Here is a 26,587-nt window from a genome sequence, read left to right on the forward strand (position 1 = left end):
AACTCCATTTTTTTGTGTCAGGGGTTTTACTTCAAAGTCAAATGTACTTGAGGAATTTCCCTTGACTATTTGTCATTAGCCTGTAATGTTTTTTTCATCGTAGCCCAGTGAAGTTATTGGTTTCCCACATTTCAGTGTTAATGACTTTCATCAATACTCCCATGGATGTGTCTCAGATGTTTTACATTTAGCTGGAGGTTTTGCGTGTAGGTGTTTAGAGTAAGAGCTATGTGCATATGAATAAAGAAATATGGGAGATAAAGATAAACCAGAGAAAAAAAGGACTCTGTACTTTGTAGCATTTTAATAAGTCTGAATAAATTGCTACACTCTGGGGCTGGTGTAGAACATCTTAGTCTATTCTTATCATGGGATGGGATTTGAGTAGTTAACCTCATTGAGCTATGGATCGACGTGAAGTTTTCAAAATATTAAAGTGAACAAACATTCCTGAATCTATAATTTCCTGCCATAAAGTGTTTGAATTGAGAAATTTCTATGTCTATGTAAATGTTCCATTTCCATATATATATATATATATTTATATATATATATATATATATATATATATATATATATATATATATATATATTAGGGGTGCAACGATACACAAAATTCACGGTTCAGTTCGATTTGATACTTTGGTGTCACGGTTCGATATTTTTTCGATACAAAAAAATGTTCATGCCTTTTTAATTTGTCATTTATTAAATTTTCACGGCACATTCCGCACCACATCTCTGTGCGTTCATCATTTGTTTGAAGCCAGCTCACCTCCTGCAACCACTTTTCCGAGAATACGCACTTCTTTTGTGGTTCGGACTCCTTCTGACATTTCTTTGGAGGTGGAGGGACACCAAAGTAATTGCTTAAAGGAGCTTGCTTCTTCGACATCTTTAAGAGTTCTAAACAAATGTCTGTCCTCCTCCTGAAAATCTTATGTACGCAAACATGCGTTGCAACTTCTTATCTTGTGCGTGTTTTTTATTTTGACAGCGAATGCGCACCTGCGGACCACTTATGTGCAGCCCTGGATATTTAGCTCGTCATATTGCAGCCACAGAAATTCTTTTGTCCATGAAACCATAAAGCTGCACTTTCTTTTTGCCTTATAGTCTGATTTGTCTGATTTTACCACAAAACTTTTCCATTTTGTGGTAAGCTTTTCTTTGGCTGTCACTTCTTCACCCTGACCTGTCTTATTTGGCTCAGCAGAACTAAAATATATATCCTGCTGCTTTTACACAGGCACTCACATAACGCTCAGCGATTCTCTGCGCGATCAACCTCTCATATGTTTAAGCTTGCTGCGGGAGATTTCACTTGTCATGTTTGCATAGTAAGCTAACGATTGATAAGACGATGTCAGAGGATTTTGCGAGCGTAAATGTGCAGTCATATTCGTTGTGTTCCCACTAGTGCTGTCAGTGTTAATCTCGTTGAAATGACCTTAACGCCACAACACGGCAAATCTCCATTAACGAGCTACCGCGGATCGCCCCGTGCGTGGGGCTAGACGGCCACCACGTTAACGAGCAAACTGCGCTAACACACTAGTTCCCACCAAGGTAGTTGAGCATTGCGTGGCACATCCAACATACTGTTTTACTTTAGTCCATGACACGCTTACCTTCAGGGTCATACGTCACATGAAAACCAAAATAGTTCCAAACGCCACATCTGAATAAGGGTGGGGGAGGTTCAATTTGCCATGTTGCAAGGAGAGCTTAACTTCTGTCTCGCTAGCTTGCCCTGTGCTCAGTGAATCTGCGTTCGACTACTCCGCCTAGGCTGCACTGTCGAGCGCAGATCCACTGAGCGCTCAACACAGACAGCATCGTCAGAAGGAAAGTTGATAAAATAAATTAAAACTTTTGTATTGTTCGATACATATGCGTACCGAACCGATCACTATGGTAACGTGTAAATATTTCTTTCAAAATAAGACACAGCTACAAAGACCCAGGGAAACTGAGTTAATGATAAAAACCCTGAAAACCATAAACTTCACACTCGAGCTTCAACTCTCGCGGCCCGATACCGAACGACTCACCGGTCCGTGGCCCGGGGGTTGGGGACCGCTGCATTAAGATATCATGGTTCTCTTTTTATGAGAGAAGCTTCATCTTGCTTTGTCTGGATGTAGATGCTGCTACTGGCAGCCTTTATTTTCACGGGTAGTTTGTTCCTGTCACTGCAAATAATAATTGATCATTCCTGGAAGTCTATTGATTTAGAGCTTTTCTCCTTGTGAAAGTAACATCAGCGCATGTTTGCTGATGAGAATTTAGCCAAATGAGAGCGTATTGACCAAACAATCGACCAGTCAACTCTGAGACTACAGCCCTGCTCAGAACCTAAGCTGCTGTAGGATGTAACTTGCACTGGAATAAAGAAAAATCTTTCTGGTTCAACTTGCTGACTTTTAAGCTCATTAGAGCGTTAGTCGGACAGCTTCCATACAGCTCACACCAGACAGTCTCTCCTGCCAGCCCAAAAGAGTGAAAAAAACAGCATAAACCACACACCATGCTGGGCTTGCACTGGATGCTGCCTGGATTGATGAAAGAAACTTATTTTTAGCTAAAACTGACAAGTTGTTATTACTAGGTCTAGTTCAGAAATAAGCTGAAATAGAGATGTTACCATGCAGATTGGTATTACAACAAACAAATATCAGAATGGCTGTCAGACCAACCACTTGAATAACCTATTTCAGTTTTCAGGCTGCGTGAGCGTGGGCATGACTTTGTGGTTATCGAGTAGGAATATTCCTTCACAAATGAATCACTGGGTTAGAGACACAACATCTCCAGAAGGCTGAACCAGCGTTTGCCAGCTTTCCTGCAACACCCCCTTCTGTTCCCAATCTCAGGAGACGAAGCCACGCTGCATAGATATCGTGTCAAGATCTTGGTAAAATGAGCTTCTGGCAGGAAGTTTGCAAAGCCTGGGAGCTCTGACACTAAAGGCTCACTCACCTTCTGTTACCAGCTCAGTCTGTGCAACAAGCACCCGAGCTCCACTAAGACAACCAAACTGTGCCCTGGTTCCCGAGTGTTAAGAAGAAGACTCGGGGGCTTTATAGTTATCTGTAAATTCAGAATTTAATCTAAAATGATGCCGCTTTTATGGGTAATACAACACTTTGAATGAGTTGTAAGAGGATATGATAACAGTATAAAGAACTCGATAATGAGAAAAGAAAACAGTTCTGCTTGTTTATCACTTGTTTGTGCGGATGTTTGGGAAAAAAGATTGTGTCTTAATTATAGCGTAATTATGCCTTAACTGTACATAAATATTTGTGTCAGTTTCCATCATAAGGCTTGTGAAAAATGTCTTTGTAATCAATAAGAAGGATTTTTTTTCTGTGAGTGCTAATATAGTATTTTTATACTCATAAGTAAGCACCAAATATAAAGGTCATAAATCGGTGCGCTTTAAAGATTTGTTTATTGTGACTTGTAAGTTATCTTTGCACGTCTTCTGCATCAGTGTAGTGTAGAATATTCGCAGGTTAGTGATCATGATAACCTGCAATATTCATTATTCTGACTGAACATGATCCATGCAAACTGAGTCCCCTATATTAGAAATCTTGAGTATTAAACTCATGTTTTTATAAATTTATATTTATAAAAACAATTTTTTAAATAAAAGATGTGTCAATGTTGAAATTGTGTTTTTGATCTTGTACTGATGTTCAAGAGGTCTTTTCGATCAGATTGTGAAAATCTGAAGCCGGTGGTCAGTGTGACATTCAAGCAGCATTTGTTGTTATAACAAGGGGGGAAAAAAGGACTGATGCAGCTTACGAAACACAAGCAGGAAGCAACTTTAAGAGCACATATCAAGTGTGGAAATTAGCTATATATTTGAATACCAGCAGAGCTGTTGTAGCAATTAGACCACTGGAAGGCTGTTTGCCAAAAAGCAAAGCATGCTACTGGTAACTGTAACGAATCGACCCAAACAAACAGCACAAATCGAGAGACGAGGGCTTTTCCAAATGAAATTAAACGTGCATGAGAAAGAGATTAGCTCTGACACATTGACTTGAAAGGAGTAGTCTATATTCAGCCCGTCCAGACACTCGATAGGATTTGAGTTGGAGATCAGCGATAGCCCACAGTCTTACATTGTGTTAGCAAATAAATTTGACCTATTTCATGCAGAAATGTACTCTGTAGCACGTTTTGTTTTGTAATTAGTTTTTTAAAGAAAGAAAAAACTACTGCATCTTTGGCTGCAGCAGTGGATCCTCCTCCTTATGGAGCAAGTGGATCATTAGGTACAACGTGTTGTATTTATGTGCGTCCTGTTTCCAGCCCTCTTTCAGAGGAGCAAAATGAGGGGCCTTGATCCTTAATAGTAAATATCATATTTGTGATTTTCATGCAAGAAAGACCCATAAAAACTTTTTTTTGGTTCATTTTGGGTTTGCACTTTAGGCTATTAATTATTGCAGACATGTTGCAGTGTCACGACTACATAATTCTAATTTGCTCTTTCCTGATAGGTTAACTTTTCATCAATACTTTCAGCAGTAAAGCATCGGTACTTTGGAAAACTGTACTGTATTGGGATCATGGGATGTCATTAACACATGGCAGATACTTTGTGTGGCATCGTTTCATTCTTTTAATTGCTCCATGGGGCTGTAACCATGCAGCACTAGACACAGTGTATTTTCTTTTAACATTGTTACTATATAATTATAGCATTAAGTTGCCCAGCATCTTAATGTTAGAAATGGGAGCGTCAGTCACTAGTTCAGTCACCTGTTTAAAGACAGGTGCCACAGAAAGACAACTGTTTGTGTTGTTAGTTTCTAAAACAACAGTGGAGATAGATGATCAAAAACATTTCCCTTTTTCTAAGGTTTCTATTTAGGTTTCCTGTTTAATTTACAACCTCACTGTAACTATGTTCTACTAAAAGAAGCAGAGGCGTTATATTGGGTTTAGAAATGCATTCTCTCCATCAGATTAGATTAGGGCTGCAGCTAAAGATTATTCTGGTAGTCGACTAATCTGCCAATTTTTCTTTGATTACTCGATTTGTCAGGGATTATTTCAGTAACTCTTATCTCCACTTCCTGTGGACACACCTCCTGTTCAAGGCTCCAGTACCTCACCTGTGAATACCACCCTGGTGTCTTGTCCCACAGAAAATTAAAATAGTGACCCAGGAAACATATGAATATGAAATGGGTTTTTTTAACATTACTCAATAGGACTGTCAGAATCAAAACAAAATAAATAAAAATATAAAGTAATATAAATGAAAGTGCTAGCAGTATTCTAAAAAAAAGTGCAAATAGGAAACTAAATTGCTTCTGCCCATATAAATAAAACTTCAAATTAAATCAAAAATATTTTATTTTCCAGTCCAAAATAACAAGTTAACAAAGTTTACAGATGATTCACTTCATGAATTCACAATTGCAGTGAACATCCTCCAGAGTGAGGCTTGCTCTTATCTTGGAGATGATGTTATCAGCTGCTGATAACCACGCTAAAGATGCTCTCTGTCATGACCATTTGAGAGGTGCATGATCCTCTTTTCAGGACAAACACATCTATACTCATGTGCTTAGTATTAGTAAAACAGAACAAAACAGAGTTAAAAGTGCCTTGAGGCAATCTGTCGTTGAGATGTAGTGCTATGGAAATAAAACTGAATTGAAATGAATTAGAAAAGACTGTTACTAATCACAAATTTGGTTGTATATCATAGTTTCTCAGATGGTGTAGTGTTCAATGCTAATTAAACTGTTTAACTGATTATAAATATAATTAGATGGTTCAAACCACACATTACCTGACGTTAGGTAGAGGGGTTTACTATTCAGAATAAATGCTAATATTAATGTGAGAAAAAATAAACAAACTAGGAGACGGTGTAGCTACTTCTGTTTAATTTGTTAGCATTTCGCTCATTAGCTAACAAAATCGGTGTCGCTTAGCAAGCATTATCCAGAGAGGTTTCCGACAGATTAGCGAACACATACGTTACTGTACAAACATTAACATGAACAAGGTATCAACGTGACACACTAACTTAACTCTTACAGCGTCCTGTTGTGTATTGCAGTTACAAAAACACATTTACGCGAAAGAAAATTCACTGTCGACTAATTTTTACAGTCGATGTCATTGATTACAGCGACGAGTGGTTGCAGTTCTAGATTAGATCTAGGCAGCCTTTAGAGATTTGGGGGAATAAGAGCTGTCTTAGGTAAATGTGTACACAGTATAAAATTTATGAGTGTCATGTGGGAGTTTGTGATTTTAGTAGGGGCTTTTGAATTTCTTTACCAAAATCAGTCATAAAGTGACTTTATTGTTTTAATGCGTATGGACTTTAAACTTGCCTAAGGTACAAGGTGAAAATAAAATAATGTCTGCAGTTATGAGATTGCAGTCGTTGCACAGTTACACAGCAGTATTTAAGAAAGATACCTTTAACACACAATTTACCGTCCACAATGGACCACTCCTTCTTTTCAGTTATGTGTGGCGTGACATGATTTCTCTCTTTGTGTGCAGACTGTTCAGCCATTTCTATAATCCCCACTTATATAACACATATACAGTGTAAATTAAGTACAACTAACATACATTAACTGCAAAGCCAAGAAAGGGTGTTTTTTTCTAAGCAGTCACCATTCACTATTATTTGAATTGATTAGACACTGTAGCCAAAACATACTTTAGTATGTTTTTGTATTATTTCAGTGGCTAAATAGCTCTTTCTCTTAGTGACCCTGAGTAGTTATTTGCCATCAAAGATCTGCTGTATTAACACTGTAGCGCAGTGTTCAGTGTACTTCAACTAAAAGACTCCTGCACGACAAGGGTGATATTATATTTTGTTTTCATTTGGGCAAACTACTACTCTTTAGGCCCACAGTTTAAAAGACTAGTGTGCCACTGCACCATTAAGAGCTTTTTATACATATGTGGTGCTGTTCTTTCCCATATTTATGTAAACTTGCCAAGACCCTGCACCACTCATGTCACGTATCACATACAAAGCCCAGTACACAGACACATAAAGCTGTTCTTTTAGATAGGAATATAGAGCAGGTGGTTTAAATGGAAAGACATAGAAACTTCAAGTACTGCTGCAGCGTATTACATATGCTGTAGTCAGCTCAAGCTATTTCTGTTGCCCCAGACAGCCAGCCAAGAATCAGCCCTACCCATTTTGGACCAACGCTGCAGGTTAATCCATTATGGCTTTGAGTTCTTAATGATTTTTAAGCTGTGGACTCATTTTAACAAACCTTAAATCTGTTAGGCAGGCGTAGAAATAAAATATCATCGTATCACGTGTGTGTATTTTTACTGAAGATACAAGGTTTTTTTCATATTTGCCTGCCTTTGACAGAAAAAAACATATAGGACCATATTAGTTTGTCTTGCAGATATATGACTCCAGGATACACAGATTCATCTAGTACAGTGTGTACAGTAGTCTGATGAATAGTCTGCAGAATAGTTTGTATGCTTCTTCCATTTTTCATCTGTAAAGATTTAATTACTGCTCAGAACTGCTGACAAACACACATTGTATGGTTTATGGGTTACTCTTATAGCTGTGGTGCTTGCTGGGGGAAACAGTAAAATCCCAGAAACACAGCAGCCCATGAAATATTTGGTTCTTGGGATAACATTTCATACATGGAAGTAAAACTATAGAAAGTTTTATTGTCAAGTAGTTGAAATGCTGACTAAATTAACCAACATGTTTGGTTTTGTTCAGGTTTGTAATCTAATAATCCTTAGCCTTTAAGTGTTTACCCCAAAGTTATCTGATGAATATTGATGAGAAATCAGTAAACTGCAGGATGCTTGGCTGAGCAGATAATAATAAGAAACACTGTAGAACATTAGTTAAAATTATATAATAGTCATCTTTCTAGTTTCTGTCCTGTTATTGTATACTGGGCTATGTTATGTTATATGTTATAGCCCAAAATAAATGAGAAAAATAAAAAGAAGAGAAAATTAAAAGTAGTCCTGAGCTCTTGTATTAATCATTAAATAATCCTGAAATAATGTAGCTACAAATTGGTTTGTTTATTAACTAAACTAAAGTCAAATTAAATGCTGTTCTTTGATGCCCACTAAACCGCTACATAATGTTAGAAGAGCACGATATCACATTAACTAGAGACACACAGTGAGGCATCCAGTTTGGATTTTTTTTTTCACTCATAATAATAAAAGCCCTAATATAATAACTCAACAATTTCTTATTCCCTCAGTGTTTAGTTTAGTTTCATCTTCATTATGGTTGTTTAAGATGTGTCACATTGCTTAACTTCTGGGTAATCAGATGGTGTATTGTTAATAATATCATTACATATTCCATCAGTATAGTGGAAGTGGAGTAAATGAAGAGTGAGACTATAAAGAGGAAGCAGAAAGTGAGAGTGGGGTTAGTTGCCAGAAAGGAATATGAGGGAAACTTGCAAGTTTATGCGATAAAGTTGCAACTATGTTTATTAGCGGTGGAAGGAGAGGTAAACAAAAGAACTAGAGAGAGAACTCAGGGGGAGATGAAAATATGAGGGAGGGAGGGTCACAGAGGACAGTTTGTTAGACAGACGGATAGACGGATAGATGGATGTGCACAGAGATGCTCTTCATCCTTAACAGCCCAGGGTGAAGCGAGACTGACTCCTGCTTCACACTGACACTGCATCCTGAATCACTGTGATACCTCTCGCTCTCTCTCCTCTCTCTCTCTCTGTGGGAATTCTCTGACCCAGTTAGCTCCTCCACTAAGCAGCAGCAGAGTTATTTTTACATATTACCAGGAGACAATACTTCGTCCTCTGATCGTCCTCCCCTCATCCATACGCTTCCCTACGCTCTCCTCCTCTTCCTCCTCCATCTTAGCTATAGCCATCCTTTTGTCTCATATCATTCTGTTCTTCGTTCCCTTTCCTATATATCTAAATCTTTTCTATATGTCCACTGGCTTTGATCCCTCCTTGTCCTTTAGAAAAATAAAGCCCAGTCAACCCATTGATTGATTGAGGATATTGATTTTGATTGTTCAAAATCATAATAAATGAAAGCAAACTTATACTTATTATATCTATTATTTTTTTATTCATTTCAGGATTTACATTTTGGTTATGATTTAGTTACAGTGTATGGATTTGGCTCTGTGTGTGTGTGTGTGTGTGTGTGTGTGTGTGTGTGTGTGTGTGTGTGTGTGTGTGTGTGTGTGTGTGTGTGTGTGTGTGTGTGTGCTACTAATCTTAACTAAACTTATGATTATACTGCCAGAACACTCTTGTAAAATGAATTTTTAATTTCAAGAGGGTTTTTTTTCTTGGTTAAATAAAGGATAAATAAATACATAGTAAATGCATAAATGTTATAAATAAACATGCAGGTTCCAAAGTTAATACTCATGAAGCACCAAATGCTGTTGGATTTTTCATTTGGTTATCCAGCTTACCTCCCAGTGACTGTTTGTACCAAAGTAGTCTGGTAACACAACCTGACGCCAGAACACACTGAAGCATCTACCTTATTTTGGTGTCATTTATAGCTGACTGCGTGCACACACACTCACACGCACACATACAGTGTAAATTTTACCCCATTTTATGTTATCTATCACACTTTTTTTATTTTGACCATTAAAAATATGTTTTAAATACCTTTGGTCAAAAGTTGATATTTGGTCTTCACCTGGATCCTACCTAATCTCTAAGCAACCTAACTAACATCACAAAATATGTTTCTAAATTCACTCTCATACTATAAGAGTGAATTGTAAGAGCTTTCCGTAAAAGTGATGAAATCAGTTAATCAGGTAAAGTGCAGGAGTTTCCCTAATGATCATCTCTAGGTCACATATGTAAAATGATCATTCTAAATATTACTGTGTACATTAGAGGAGCAAAATTCATTGACCACAGATTTTTATTCAACACTTTTCCTTATTTTATTTAATCAAGCCTTATTCTATGAATCACAAATCCCCCCTTCATCCTCCTCTCCTCTCCTCTCCTCTCCTCTCCTCTAGAGAGTAAATGGACAGAGAGTGTGTAGACAGGTCATCTATTCGCCTCCTAATGATGACGGATGGCAGGACTGCAGAGAGCTAGAAGAGAGAGAAAAGTGGAGCGATACTGGAAGATAAAGAAATAGCAGAGTATGAGGAGACTGTGTTTATATTTGTCTGCTGGCGGGCAGATGGTGGGAGCTTTAGTGATATGTTGATCCTCAAGTGTTTATATCGTTCTTGTCATCTACCTGATATCAAACAAGCACACACACCTGCAAGGTGGCATCTGGTGTAATTCACACTTTTGAAGACATGCACGCTTCCATCTCTGTCAGTCCGTTGACTTTCATGACCTGAGCGCTCGCATGGATCTTCTACGCTAGCAGTAGAAGATGCGTGCAAACTCTGGAGTGTTCGTTGTGTCTCGCTCGCTGACATGCGTACTCACTTGCTCATTTTCTCTCTGCCTCCTCTGATAGCAGTTGCATGCTACTGTGATTAGTAATCTAACAAACTGAGTAAAATCTGTGTGTCGTCTACCTAAACAGCAGATTGTTGCATCTGAGCTCTGGTACTTAAAATAACATTTGGCACTACCTATAGAAGTACATATCAAGTGGTCAAGTGTAACAAAAAAGTCGCTTAATCCACTATGTTTTTAAATACGAATTAGGATTATAAGATTTTTTTATTGTTTGAGAAACCACTCCTTTGCCTCAGCATCCAATTACCCAGCTGTATTTGCTGATACTGTACTATGTGTTTTTTAAAAAAAATGTATTTATGGATTACATAGTGCTTTGCCCCGAGAGTAGAAGTCAGGTTGTTGCTCATTCAATACTGAAATGGGATGACACAGGAGGAGTTACAAGACTGTAGTTATTTTCCCAACAATCCTCTTCTCTCAGCATAGCTCACCTCTCTGTTATCTCACACCTTCCCATCTAAGAGTGAATACAAGGCTGACAGAGAGGAAGTGTTAAGACCCCATCTGGTGAGGTTACAACAGAGTACACAAAAACACACACATTTCCTCTCTCTTTCTGTCTCTCTCACACACACACGCACATGCACTGACAGTGGTAAAGTCTCACCCTTCCCAAAGTACAGAAACAGAGACAGGCTGTAGCTATGGCAACCCGGAGAGAAGGGAAATGATTGGGTAAGGCTTGAATTTGTTAAGAGCTACTGCATGAAGCCCAGGGCGAGTGTTAGTCACTCTTTCTCATTTAGTGTTTGTGTGGTTATTGTGCGGTGTGTGTGTATTGATACAAGTGTGGGTGAAGGAATCACAAGGAGTCAAGGCTTCTCTTTTTTATTTCCCTTCCTTGTCTGTCTGCCTGCCTTTTTCTTGTTTCTGTTTCTTTCAGCAAAGTTATTCACCATGGTCCATAAAGTAGAAAAAGACTGAATCGCATCAGTTGGTTTCAAACACTAGCATGGCTAATTGGATGGGATGAAACACTTTTCATAGCTGTGGCATCAAATAGACCATTTTATAGCCCAGTGTTTTGCTGACGGGCAGGCATATGCTCATATTTTGCTTTTAAAGGAGAATTCCCAGTTTTGACTGCAGCTTGTCATTTCTAGTTTTGCTCATAAAATTGTTTTGTTACTTTTTGCAGTGTGTTGTCATAGATTTCATAAAGAAGTAAGGAAAACTAATACTAATCTGAGCTTTTTAAGCAGGCTGAGATTAATGTTTGCGAGTAAAGATGCATCAATCGACTGGCCAAGGGCCTGAATCGTCTCATTTCCAGTTACCAGCTGGTCAGAATCATGTATGGCTGATTAAAAGCTTATCCATTTCATGCTTGTACAGCAAGCGCAAAAAAGTGCAGGCAAATAGTCGCATGCACATTCATATCACACACTAACATGTCAGTAGCATGGAAGCTCGTCACTGTGAGTGAGGAAAAAAAGTTTGCCAAAGTAAACCATGGGGGGACCACCATGAAAGCCTTTGTAACCAGAAACTTACATCCTCCTCACTCAGCGGAACATTTTAAAGATGCTAGCGAAGGCCAAGTGGCTAAAACTATCCAAAGCTCACAGCCAACAACAACCAGCCACCAGTAAGGCTTGTTGAGCCTCGGTATGAGCAACGGGTTAAAGCAGTTATCTGTGGAAGTTATAAACATACTGAAAAATAAAATAATGTTTTTTTTCTCTGTTTGTTTTATTGTAAGATAAGGTAGGTTTACAGAACCTGATTTTCAGTTAATTATCTTGTACCTCTTTCCAGTAGCAGAGCACTATTTTTCTTTTTATAGTTTTATTTTCAGTTGTTCAGTTGAGAGAATATCCTGTAACTTACTGCAGTTTAGGGAAAAACATTTGTAAAGTTTATTCATTTCTTTTATTGTGCATCGAAGAAAAGGTAATTTTTGTTTTTATGATCTTAGTTACTGAGAGAAAATAGAAATTGGCAAAAATCAGTGTCAGCAGGTTGCAGAAATTGTAATTGTTTTGGTCGATTCCAATCTGTATTCTGGAGGAAACCAAAATCAACACCCAGTGCAGTTGATTTTCAAAATAATAAATATAAAATTAAAATAAACTGCCAGTGATAGCTTTGTCAGTGTTATTATCTCTGATACAAAATAACCTGTAGCAGTTTCTTTTCTTTGTGTGTCCACCTTTCTGGGTTGTCCATACGTGTCTCGATTATGCTATCTACACTGCATTAATGTCGGGGATGTTTTCTGCTGCATAACAGGTTAATCTGTTAACACATCCTAATTTGTAAGTGGTAATTTCAGGGAGCATCTTTGAAGACTTCTCTCCCCTGCACTGCGTTTCCACCTAATAATGAGAAGAAATCCTAACATCAGGATCAGTGACTAAGCAGAAAGTCGTGCTGTGTAATAGAGGGGTCTCTAGTGATGTTTGAAACTAAGATGTGTAATCTCAGTTCCTAACAAGGAACTGAGTCTTTGCAGAGGTGTGTTGATCCTTCTGTGGATGTGTTTTTTTAACAGCAGGGTTTTTTTTTTATTAGTTATTTATTTATTTGTAATGTTTTTTAGAAAAGTGAAAAGTTGCTGCACGACAATTTTGCTTACTCCAGCTGTCATGATCTGTTTTTACTTTTTTTTTTGCAGAACAAAGGGGAGAGAAACCCTTTGTTCAATAGTAGAAAGATACAATGCTGAAATAGCATTACAACAGTTTCTTCTCTTCTAAATAGAAGTCATTCCTTTTCTAATTGGGCTTGAGGCCTTTAGAGAATTTGGAGGGTTTAGCTGAGCGTGTCCTTTTGATTGTGCAGTGGTAGCTCTCATTTAAATTCTCATGAATTTTTCTCACATCAGACCGGCACTGTAGTACAGAAATTTAAGCCTCTTTATTTTTTTTGTAGTTAAAGCAGAATAGGTGAGGGTTTTACTTTCAAATTGAATATTTCTGATTCAGTTGAACTGATTTCAGGATCATTTCTTTTACAAGGACAGGCTATTTAATTTCTTTTAGCTCTTACTTCTAAGGATAAAGAAAGGCAGACGGCAGTAAATGACTATGCAACGGCTTCATTTGTATGACCTTAGATTGCTTTTGTTGTTGAGTGGAAGGAGGAAAAGCGAAGCTTCCTCCACAGGAATGAAGAACAACAGGTTGAACGTGGAAACACCCTGGCACCTTTTAGTTTTTATTCCTGATGTATACTTGTTTCCCGACATCTTTGTTTCTTACCCTCAATCATTCTGCGGTATCACTGGATTTTCTATAGTGCCGAATCACATGCTATCTCCCTTTCTACCCAGTGCTCATATTCTGTTTGTTTCCCCGTCCCCTTCTAGTTGTTTCCTGAGTGGAATTTTTAAAGCCAAGGCTGAGTCAGTAGAGATCCATGGGTTGGCCCTTCTCTACAAAGAGGAAATATGAAAAGAGAAAAACATTTCCAGGGTTTCTTCCAGAGTGTATGTCTCACTGTGACTTTTTTAATTGTCTGGTTATATTCACCTTGGGCTAGGAAAAGCATAGGCTATAGCTCACGTACTCAACACACACACCGTCCTCAGGAGAGCTTAATTATTTCAGAGAATTGTCTATATTTTTTGAATGAATATAAAGTTGATGGGTGTGTGCAAGAGCATGGCTGTAATGAAAATGATTCACCATAATAAGTCAACAGCAGTGAAAAGAAATGGAGTAGAGTCCCAAATGTAGAGGGCCAACTTATGTCATGAGTTGAATTAATATCAAATAAACCCTAGATATTCAACATGCTGCACTCAGGAAACCTAATAAATCATTGATAGCTGTAGCAGTTTAAAAAAAAACCCCACACACTAATACAACACAACAGAAGTACGTTATTGTCTGACTAATGGCAACATCCGCACACATTACACTATGAGGGCTCTATACTAATGAAAAAGTCTCTTTTATCTGGGATTCTGTGAGTAATCCACAGTAGACAAAAGCATGGTGAAGGTAGCTGTACTCAGCACATGAAACCCACAAAATATGAAGGATGAAAGGTTTTAAAATCTATCCAGTGAATTCAAAGGCCCCGGGTGACAATGTTCTTTAATAAGACGTGTGGAAAATGAGGGTAGCGGTGTATTCTGTTGCATAGTATCATGAAGCATGTGCATCAGAGAGCACAGCCCTGACCTTGATAGGAGTGTAAATGGAGACATGTCTGTTTGTTTATTTATTTGTATTCCCATTAGTTTCCTGCACAGCAGGAGCCACTTTGTTTGGTGTCCACAATTTTAATCTAAATGTTGTCATTTCGTACACAACAAGCCAAGAAGCAGCAGAAATCTTTGCAGCTTTACATTTATACTGTTAATAGGGGTGGGGGAAAAATCGATACTGTGTAGTATCGTGATATTTTGTTTGCTAATAATGTATCGATACAGGGACAGCAGAAATCGATATTTTGTTACAAAAAAAGTTTTTGTGGACTGGAACATGCTCTGACTTCATGTTCCTTTTTCTGAGCAAGAATCCTGACATTTCTTCACTGTCCAAATGTGTTTAACTTTTTTTTGGCAGAAATAAACATGACAGTTTACTTATTTTAATTTAAGACATGTTTTATTTGAATTAAGTTTAAAACTTTTTTATTTAATGTAAAATTATATTTTGTTTTAATTTACTTTCAAATTCTTCAGTTGCTGAAGGGGCTGCATAGTTTTCATAAATTGCATAGTTCAGAATAGCTATAATTGTACCAGATGGTTGCATTCAGTTAAGTTGGACTAGACTGTAATACAAACAGTTGAGTTTGTCAACAATAAAACTGACTGAAATGAGAGAAAGACTGAGTGTGAGACTTTGATATTAGATAAAATGAATATTGATAAAGTTTACCTTTATGTACAGAATCTGAATATCGCAAAATATTTAAAAAAAATTGCAATAATATCGTATCGTGCGTTAAGTATTGTGATAATATCGTATCATGGGATGTATGGTGATTCCCAGAGGTGGGACCAAGTCATTGTTTTGCAAGTCTCAAGTAAGTCTCAAGTATTTATCCTCAAGTCTCAAGTCAAGTCTCAAGTAATGTCAGGCAAGTCAGAGTCGAGTCTCAAGTCACTGGTGTAAAAGTCCGAGTCAAGTCACAAGTCTGAAATTTTGAATTTCAAGTCCTTTCGAGTCTTAAAAAAAAAACGAAAAAAAGCATGTTGCAGTTATATGCTAAATGTAAATATTAGACCATGTAATTTTTAAATCTGTGTTTTTCTCAACACATGACAAAATAGTGAACTTAGAAAATATACACAAATTGTGAAATTGCACCTCTTTAAAATGCAGCTCAATTAAACCTAGCTCCAAGAATAATTTTCACCAACAGTTCTGAGATAAGCTGCATGTTATTCTTGGATGCGGTTGTAGGACCAGCTTTAAAATCGCATGACAAAAATATCATACACATTAAAAAAAAACTGCATCACCAACGTAGCCTGGAAAACATTTGCTAGTTAGATGAAGTCAGCTATCTCATCGTAGCATATTTATATGCATATTTATAATCATACGGTTCTTGGAGTGAGTGCATACACTCATGAAGTTTAGTAACTTCCGGTCACTGCAACAAGCCCAGGTACAGTTTACCGACGGATGGGTGCAGGACCTTGAAATGCACCGTGTAGAACGAAAGACCATCGTACGTATCATAAGTTTACCAGTCTCACAAATTGTCTTCATAAATACACATTCGTTAACCGTTTATTAATAGGACCTTTGCGCTCAACGGTAATTAATTAGCAGTGGAAATAATTTCTGGTACCCATCACAGAAATGTAGCAGTGACAATAATATTGTATGCTGTAATCGCACTGGGCAATTAGTGATACAAAACAACTGTTTTACTCTGTGAATAAAAGTATATGTTTTTGTCAATGTACCATAATAACACAAGCGAAACGCAATATTGTGTCAGGACAATTCACTATTTATGCACAATAAACAAAGGAGCGACAATTTCTGTTCAGCGCCAGACTTGCTTGTAACCTATATCACCAATTATGTTAAGAAAAATGACGCATTAACTACAACAGCAGACTGACCTTTGTGGGAATGCTTGGAGCAGACTAACATGTGAGCTGGAGTGTTCTGGGACGTTATATTTGGTCTTTGAATGGCTGCAATCCAGGCCACCCGTCGCCTCTTTGTTACTACGGAAACATGGCTCGAACAATTTCTCTTCAACGACGTAATCCGATAACAACCGATCTCTTTACCCGTCGGCTTCCCGTGGCTGTCATGCGACCGGCTATTGCAGTTAATAATACAACAGCTTCTTGACATTTTTGTGTTTCTTTTTATCGCTGTGTGACTGATTTCAATTGAAAGTCTGCGTGCGCTAGTACCGCTTGCCACGAGTTCCCAGAATCCTTTGCGGTTCTACCCGTGAATGACGTCACATTTTCAATCTCTATATAATATGCATGTTAAATTTTATATTTGGGGTAAAATATCAAGTCTTTTCAAGTAAACCGGTTCAAGTCCAATTCAAGTCCCAGGTCATTGGTGTAAAAGTCCAAGTCAAGTCACAAGTCTTAGAACATTTTTTCAAGTCAAGTCTAAAGTCATAAAATTAATGACTCGAGTCTGACTCGAGTCCAAGTCATGTGACTCGAGTCCACACCTCTGGTGATTCCCACCTCTAACTGTTAGCTAAGGCATGTTTGTAGGCATTTCTTAAAAAGTGGAGATTTTAGCTATAATTCCTTTATTATGTGAGGCAGTTGCTCTGAAAGCATGTGGATTTTACTTTTTGCTGTTTGGTTGAGGAATTATTAAATTGAGTAATTAATAGGGGGTTTCCTGCTGGTCAGAAAATAAGGGTTAGGGTTAGGTGTGTAATTTGCTTGGTCATCTTTGTCTCCAGCTTCCCTCGGCTGTGTTGAAAGTACCTTACTCTTCTGAAAGGCCTCTCAGTCCAAATCTGTGTTTTTTCTGGCCATATGTAAAAACAAAAAATTTTTTTAAGGGTTTTTGGTTTATGAATTGAGTAAAATTCCTATACTTCCTACTGTAGCGTAAAATCATGTCTTGGCCTACGCTTCATTGCACCGTTGCGTCTCAGTTTGACATCAAGATTCTTGTTTGTGCTATCAATAATGGTTTGCAAATTAAATGTGAAGGATTGGCAAATTAAATAGTGCTCGACACAATGTTTGTTTTCTCTTCCTTCGAGCTCTCTATTAAGAGCCGTGCCAGTCGATGGTGATCGTTATCTGACAATGCCGTATGTCTTAGTTAAGATAAGATAAGATAAGATAAGATAAGATAGAACTTTATTAATCCCTCGGGTGGGTTCCTCTGGGAAATTCGACAACTCCTGCAGTAGTGCTCTGCAACAAAGGAAACTAATACACATCTGTGTCACTTTTCCAGCGCTAAAGAGGTGTAAAAAGTGATTTTCTAAACATAATCTCGTTCCTTACTATACCTCTGCATAATATATCTGTCACATTTTCTGTGAAAAATAACAATATGAAGAGATTTTTTAGGATATAATGTTCACATCTGTAATTACAGAGTGGCTTTAAATCTCTGTTTTGTGGGAGATCTAATTTATGTGTCAGTTGCTGCAGAATATTGCCACAGGATATGCCACACAAATTGTAATGCATTATTATCAAACTGAAAGACTGCTTACTTAATGATGGGCAATCTTTAGCATAAAATGCTCTATTTTTTGTTTTTTAAATTTCCCCATAATGGTGCATTTTTTTATTTTGCTGTGTCTGTTTTGAATAGTTGGTCTGCACTCAGTGTACTCATAGAAAGCATTAACAACATGTCCTAATTAACTTTTAGCTTAGCTATTCAAGGGTTCATATTTGCATACTCTACATGGCCCAAGTTGCTGAGTAGTGCTTTGTTCTTGTTAATTAAATGATATAAAACCTTCCAGATACCCCCCCCCCCCCCCCCCCCACACACACACACACACACACAGAGAAACCAAAATTTCAAAAAGACAAGCAGATTATGCCTTACATTAAAGGGGGGAATGCCAAGGCCTTCCTTGGCCAGGCGAGAGATATAATCTCTCCGGCGTGTCCTGGGTCTGCCCTAGGGCTTCCTCCCGGTGGGACATGACCAGAACACCTCACCCAGGAGGCGCCCAGGAGGCATCTTTGTCAGATGCCCGTACCACCTCAACTGGCTCCTTTCGATGTGGAGGAGCAGAGCCTCTACTATGAGCCCCTCTTGTATAGCCGAACTCCTCACACTATCTCTAAGGGAGAGGCCAGCCACCCTTCGGAGGAAGCTCATTTCCACTGCTTGTATCTGTGATCTCATTCTTTCGGTCACTACACACAGCCTGTGATCATAGGTGAGGGTAGGGACGTAGCTCGACTGGTAAATTGAGAGCTTCGCTTTTACACTCAGCTCTCTCTTTACCACGATGGACTGATACAGCGTCCGAATCACAGCAGCCATAGCACCAATCCGTCGTCGATCTCCCGCTCCCTTCTCCTGTCACTCATAAACAAGACCCTGAGGTGCTTAACCCCCCACCCCCACCCCCCACCCCAAAAGCATGCAAAATAACATCATTAAAGTGAAATATACACTCACCGGCCACTTTATTTGATGTACCTTGTTAGTACTTGGTTGGCCCCACTTTTACTTTCAGCATTTCTTTAATTCCATATGACATAGATTCAACAAGGTGCTGGAAACACCTTTATAACAGTGTGGTCATAAAGGTATGGACACGGTCAACAACGATACTCAGGTAGGCGGTGGGGTTTAAACAATGCACAGTTACTACTAAGGGGTCCAAAGTGTGCAAAGAAAACATCCCCTGCACCACACAAAGCAGGGTGCTTTAATTTGTTTGCACACAATTTTGACCCCACCATCTGAATGTCATAGCAGAAATCAAGACTCAGTGCTTATCCAGTCACTCATATTGTCTAATTTTTGGAATTTTAATCCTATTTAATCCTATTGTAGCCTCAGCCTCAGCTCTCTCTTCACCACGACAGAGCGATAGTTCTTAGCTGACCGGAGTGGCACCTGGTGTGATTTTCTGCTGCTGTAGCCCATCTTTGTCAAGGTTTGATAGCCTGTCTGGCACCAACAACAATGCCACCTTCAAAGTGAAAGAAATTACCTTTTTTTCTTATTCTAATGCTCAGTTTGAACTTAGGTAAGCTGTCTTGATAATGTGCACATGCCCAAATGCATTGAGTTGCTGCCATGTGATTGGATAATTAGACTGTTAATTTGCATTAATGAGCAGCTGAACAGGTGTACCAAATAAAGTGGCCAGTGAGTGTACACAATTTAGTGAACACAATTAGTAAAAAGCATTAAAATGTGCCTGTGTTTGTATGTGTGTGTGTGTGTGTGTGTGCAGTCTTTGCAGCGTCCTGTGTTTGCATGCACGTGTAAACATAATGAATAGACTGACAAACAAAATCTCTGGAAACCAGTTTGTCTTGCAGAACCATGAGATCCATTACACCTGCCAGTGCCGCACCTTATTTATGCTCTATTATCCAAGGTGTGACTGCTTCTCGAAAGAACACACAGCAAATACTCACTATTTGTTTTGCTTTGATTTTCTTGGCTGTATGATAGTGTCTTGTTACTTTTTTTTGAGGGTGCGCCACTGTCAGTCTGTTATATCTGGTTTTTCAGGAACATCAATTTCTTTTCTTTTTTTCACAAAGTGTCTCATAGGTTAGTGATTTGACTGTAATATACAACAGTATATAGCTTCTCAGACCTATACTCAGAAATCTCTTCAGTGCACACATAAAGAAGGTGTGCAACCAAAATCTTTACCACCATGATCCACCATTCAAGGGTGGTTGGTCTTTACTGTGTTATGAAAAACCCATCATTTACTGTCTCCAGTTGTTTCATCTGTTATTCTTTAATGTGTTTTAGCTAGGGCTGAACGATATATCGCATTTGCGATAATATCGCGACATGATCAAGTGCAATTTTCTAACCGCAAAGGCTGCGATTATACTCTGGACATGTCCAAATTCATGGGCTGCATCCTCCTGAGGCCGCATTTGTAGACCGATTACGTCACAGCGACGTGCCGAAGGCTGTCCAAATTACTACCATATCCCAGAATTCATAGCGCGGCCCAGCCAAACTCCAGTTTCCAGCAATGGCGGCCGCTACTAAGTTTTAAAATTACTCATACTAATCTTTCTGGGTCACAAAATAAACTTTTAACATATTTTCAGGCGAGAAAGTAGTTGTGTAAACATCAAATATCTGCTCGGTTTATCAAGATATCCCATATTTGCAAAAGTGCTTCGACGTTTTCAGAGGCGTCTGCTACCCACCAGCTCGACAGCTAGCCGGGAGCTCGAGGGTTACTGATGCGGCCGAGAGCGGCACAACTCCCGGCACATCATTTTCAGATCACCGCGGAGTTTCGCTGCTCGGGTTAAACGTAATATATAAGTCACTTAGACAACCTAAAAATGTTATTGTTGGGCTTTTTTCAGTGTTTTGTTTGTTCGTGAGTAAATCGGTTTGGCTGAGATTAAAGTTATTAGATTAGATAAAATAAAACTTTATTAATCCCCCGGGTGGGTTCCTCCTTGGTTTTCACACAGCTGACTAAACGTCAAACAGAAAACTTATTAAACAGAAGTATGAGACAGTCGAGAATTTACACCAGTGTCTGGTTATATTTTAGATAGCAAGAAGCAGACGGCCGAGTTTATTAAACTCCACCGAGACAGCGGTGACGCTAATCAGAACTAGACCGTCCAATTTCACGCCTTTAAATTTTAAAGGCGTGTTTGTGTGTGTGTTTATACAATTGCTATTGTGTTTGCACTTTATGTGTAATGTTACTGACTGCAGAGATCAGTAAGATGTGTGTATTTTTTATTTATTAGTTTTATTTATTTAATATTATTTTTTAATTGAATGACTGTCTAGTAGTTCACAGATGTCGAAAAACTGAGTGTGGTAAAGCCACTGATTTTTTTTATGTATATTTCTGCAATCTGCACATTGTACTGACTTTCATTTTAATGTTTACACCAGGGTTCCTTGTCAGCACTTTATGCTCAGATGTTTGTAAGCTAAAAATAAACTATTGTGTATGTTCAAATATACTGTTGTGATTGAAGAAGTTAAATAAAAATGTCAGTCATCAATTCATGCATCACCTCATGTCATCATAACAGAGGTCTGTCTTCCAGGAAAGAACAGTTTAAAATTAATGTAATATAGTATTGGCCATACTATATGATGTATTGCTTGTCTTTGTTTAATAATACAGAAGACAAAGACCTTAAAAAATAATCGCATATCGCATCGCAATCGCAATATTGGGGCAAAAAATCGCAATTAGATTATTTTCCATAATCGTTCAGCCCTAGTTTTAGCAGTGAATTTGAAATGTGATAAAACTGTGCTTAACAGGGCAGACTGTAGGCTCTAGAAATTATTAATGGCAACTACCCAATTTTAATATTGCACAATTTTCCACAATCTGTTGCTATCAGCACAGCTGCACTTCTTACCATCTGCCACCTTAACACGTTTTTGTTTATTTAATTCTAAAGTAGGGGTGTGTGATATGATTTTGGAATGATTGGGACTGAATTCAGGACATCGTGACAACTTTCCTGGTAAAGCAGATCAATCATACCTTTTACTGCATCGCAGAAACACAGAACATAAACCAGCAATGTGTTATCAGAGTATTAATACAAAACTATTTCATAATTTTCTTTCTAGACTAAAGCTTGTTAAAAGAAAAGAGCAAGGTTGTATTGTTAAATAGGACCAGGAAGCGTTCAGCAACTATGAAAAGGTAGTTGTGTAAGAGAAGTAGAAGAGCGAGGTGAAAAGTAGTAAGTGCTTATCATAACAAAAATAAGCAACCTTTTGTGCTGTGATGGCTCTACGGAAGAAAAATGCGTCAGGTAGTAAATTATGTCATCATTGGGAAGTGGCTAATGTTGCATGAATTGTGCAGCTAAATTAATAGATAGTCTTAGAGGAATGAACAACAGCATTTCATAGATAGTTCTGTGATAGAGTGCAATGTGATCGAACTGTTTGCATGCAAGTTCTCGTTTCAAACACTTTGCTGTGTTAAGTGACACATGCAAATAATAGTCTACTTCCTCTTTAGGGTCAGTTTTCTGGTTAGCGAAGATTATGCCAGTTGGTGCACTTCTTCATTTTCTACGAGAGGAAAAAAAGAGAGAGAGATGCAATAATTTCTCTGTAGTTTCTTTTTAGAAATGTTTGCTACAATTCTAATAATTTTTTTACATTTTTTAGCTAAGGTTTTGTTTTCCCTATCCCCTTTCTTTTTGATGTTTCTGATGAAGGCAAAGGAAAAAGTAAAGTAAAGCAAGTTTTGCAGTGAAAAATATCTGTCTTATGATACGTTCTCCCCCTGTGATCGCTTTAAGTCAAGCAGAACATTGCCCTTAAGTGCCGTTGTAGTGACTGACCAGACTTTAAACTTGTGTCTTCTCAGGTGCTGAACCCTGCCTGCTCAAACACCGTGACTCCAAACTGACAGACAGGGGGAAAAGTGGACAGATAAACCAATAGGAGGCCAAAGGAGGGTGAGTGAGTAGTCTGTATACTGTACCTCTGTAGGCTGTCTTGAACTCTGTTTCACACTGTAGTTTAAAGTGTTGCTACTGCTATAGTTGGGTGGCTCAGTGTTGACAGTTTAGACCAGTAATTCTGAAAGCAAGACAAGCCCTGTAGCAAAGAGACTGATGCACTGAGCCCACTGAGGCCAAAACTAAGTCTGTTCGTGTTTTCTGTTACCCTTCTCAAGATTAGTGCTTTCATCAGAGGCTGTTCAAAAGAAATGACGGTTTCATACTTAAGTAATATAGACACGGCTTTATTTTGTGCTGAATTTTACCTAGAAAACGATCAAAGAAGGGATTTTTTTTGGCCAAAAGAGGAAAAGAGACAGATGTTCAGCAACGCTTTGGGAACTATTCGGCAAAAAGAATTCCATCATAAATCTGCTAAATAGAAACAGTTCCCCCATCAGCATACAAAAGGTTTTAAAGAGGGGCCGAATTTGCTTGTGAGTGAACAGATGGAATCCGGTCAAATTCAAGATTTACATCTTAATTGGAATTTTTGTACCTTGTGTGTGTGTGTGTGTGTGTGTGTGTGTGTGTGTGTGTGTGTGTGTGTGTGTGTGTGTGTGTGTGTGTGTGTGTGTGTGCGCGCACACGCAAGTCTGATTTTGATTTATGGGTACACATAAACGGGTATCACACATTTATGTGTTTTTCCACTTCCCTATAATACATGTATTTTTGCTAGCTTGTACAATATGTTCCCCCAGTTAACAGTCTGTGTACCTACTATGTTGTTAAAACATCTGCTTACTCATCAATGCAATTTATTGATGGGTTGACAGATGTATTTGTTGGCCAACTGTTTACATAGTTGACTGACAAAATAAAATTACTAGCAATATGAATTTGCTGCTTTCCTTTTCTTTTCTTTGTTTGTTTGCTTTTTAACCTTCAAACCTGTTGGAAAAGTATACATATACCTGAAGATCTGCTCCTCTGTCTCTGTGTATATCTCATACACTCCCAACCGTCTGTAGAAGTTTTTGTACATTACAACTTATCCTGATATTATCTGAGAAAAATGAGTGCCTCATCTTCATTTGTGGTTTCATTTTCATTGTGGTCTCACACTGACAATGAATTTAAGTTAGACATATTTACTGATCACAGTGGATCAGGGGCTGTGGTCCTAGTGGTTGCCGGGTTCACTCTGCTTTGGTAAACTGCCTACTTATGTATGTAAAGTAGCTTTTATGCAGTTCACCCAGCGGTCTTCCCCACTATCATCTCAGTGGGACTGTTTTGGGGTCTGCGTGTGTGTGTTTATGTGTAAATAATTGATTGCTATAGAGGTTTTAGTGGACTGCTGGTGAGACTGAACCAGGCAAAAGAAAAACACGCTTGACTGCTTTCCTTCACAGTGTGAGTAACATAACTTTACCATGTGTGCTTGCTCGCTGGGATGTTGAGTTGGGGAGCTTGTCAGTGTTCCGTGAGTAGATTTAGTTTGTGTTAATGGTGCTGCAGACATTAGTCCTTAAATCACAAATTAACATCATTTTTGAGCCACACTAAGATGCCACACATACTGTTAGAACCCAACCAATATATTTGATATATTGACTAATATTTGCTATTTGCCAATATCTTCTTATCAACATTTAAATGAAAATATAAAAAGTAAAGACAAGATAGGAGAAAGACCCTTTGACCAAGTGTAGATGTTGCATAGTTTGTCCACACTCTGCAACTTCCCTGTCGAAAAAGACACCACGACCAGCTGATGTAAGCAGGCGTGGAGTATAAACAATTAATTCACGACTTGTTATGACAAAAAAACAAGATTATTTTTAAACTGAATTGTAATATTATCTTGGTAAAGATTCTTAAAAAACTAAACGTAACACATGTTTATCTGTCGGGTTTTCATGAGAATGAAAATATCGGTCATTATATTGGACTTCGCTATCTCTGGGATTTGTTTTCGTTTTAGGTTTTTGAGTTTAAAGCTATAAGGTGATTTAGAATAAATTATGAATAAACCTAAACATGAACTGTAATAACCAATAAATTAATTGGTTATACATACACAAAGACAATCAAGCATGCTGCCATGTTCATCCCAAATAATCAGACCTTCTTTCTTTAGACTTTTTTTAGCCTGCTGCTTACAACATTCAGTCTTTTTTTCCATTTTATATCTCAGCATCAGGGATAGCTGTGGATAGTCATGTTGTCCACAGCTGTCACAAGTCAGACTCAAGGTCAATATAGCATATTGAGGATTTTCAAAAATTTGTTTGTTTTTTTGACTAAAGGGGTAAAAAAATAATTTGTTTGTTATTTTCTTTGTTTGTTTTTGCTTTTTAATGTAAACATCAATGTCACTATGACCTTGTAACATTTTGCTGAAAGCAATATCTCAGGAACATGTAGATGAAATTTTATTCTGTTTGCCCACAAACAGTAAACCTAATTTGCTGGTCAAAGGTGAAGACCACGGTTATCTGAATACATATATTATATGAGTAAACATAAACTGCAGTTTCACTGGTTGGCAGAGGTATACCACAAGGCAGAGAGTTTAGTCTCTGCTTCTTTCTTTATCTTTCTCAGTCTTTTACCAAGGGTCTTTCTCCTATGCTGGCTTGTTCTTCTTTGCCATCCCTTCTTTCTTTCTTTCTTGCCCCTTAGCCGCAGTGTCCTTGAGAAAGCAGTGACTTTGCCGGTGAGTGTAGCAGAGCGCATCACTCTCTCTCTTTCTCTCTCTCTTAGACTCTCTCTCTCTGACTCTAACTCAACACCCTTGCACACAAACGCACCGACACACACACACAAACATTTGGTGGGTCCATAACACAACTGTCAAGCAGGACCACACTGTAAAAGTCTCTTCCCTTTATACTCCATGAATAATTCATCATCACTAACATTGGCTATATGGCTTTATGCAAATGTCGACAAACCTATTGCAGAGGAAAAACGGAGACAGTTGTGTTTTGTATCGAGCCAACCTTTTGCCAATTTACTTCTCTTTCAGGAAAAGATAGTAAATGATCAGCAAACTGCTGATACAACCAAAAGTTGTCATTTGTAGTCAACAGTAATATAAAATGTTGTGATGATGATCAGTAACTGAGCTACTGTTGAATTCGCTTGGTTTCATAATATGACGCTTTACAAAATTGGATTTATTGCTGAAGTTCAATTACTCTTTCTGATGGTTTGTTACCGAATTCTGACAAATTGCCCTCAGTAGATACTGGAGTTTGGCTGCCAGCGTGGAAACACGATGCCTCTGTGCCCTCCCCCTCATTAAAACTGCCCTCCACTAATCTTGGATCATGACAGCCCATTGTTACAGTTTTCCGTAGCTCTTAAAATATGGATGGGGTCTGATTGTCTGCTTGTAAGATGAGATGTGATAGACTCTTGTTGCTGTTTGTTCTCGCTCTCTGTTTTCCATTTGTATTGGGTCACCGCTTTTTCCTGCCGCCTTGCGTGTTTTCTGTAGGGG

General features: G+C 38.2%; 1 protein-coding gene across 2 annotated transcripts in view; it reads left to right on the forward strand.

Moving 5' to 3' along the window:
• strbp (spermatid perinuclear RNA binding protein) overlaps positions 1–26,587 on the forward strand; it is a 101,528-nt gene that overhangs the window by 21,846 nt on the left and 53,095 nt on the right. For both annotated transcript variants that reach the window (XM_080875887.1, XM_080875886.1), the window contains exon 2: positions 22,998–23,088. The gene's annotated coding sequence lies outside the window, so the exon portion shown is untranslated. The remainder of the gene's footprint in view (positions 1–22,997; positions 23,089–26,587) is intronic.

This window comes from Rhamphochromis sp. 'chilingali' (genome assembly GCF_963969265.1).
Source record: "Rhamphochromis sp. 'chilingali' genome assembly, chromosome: 2".
NCBI classification, from domain to species: domain Eukaryota; kingdom Metazoa; phylum Chordata; class Actinopteri; order Cichliformes; family Cichlidae; genus Rhamphochromis; species Rhamphochromis sp. 'chilingali'.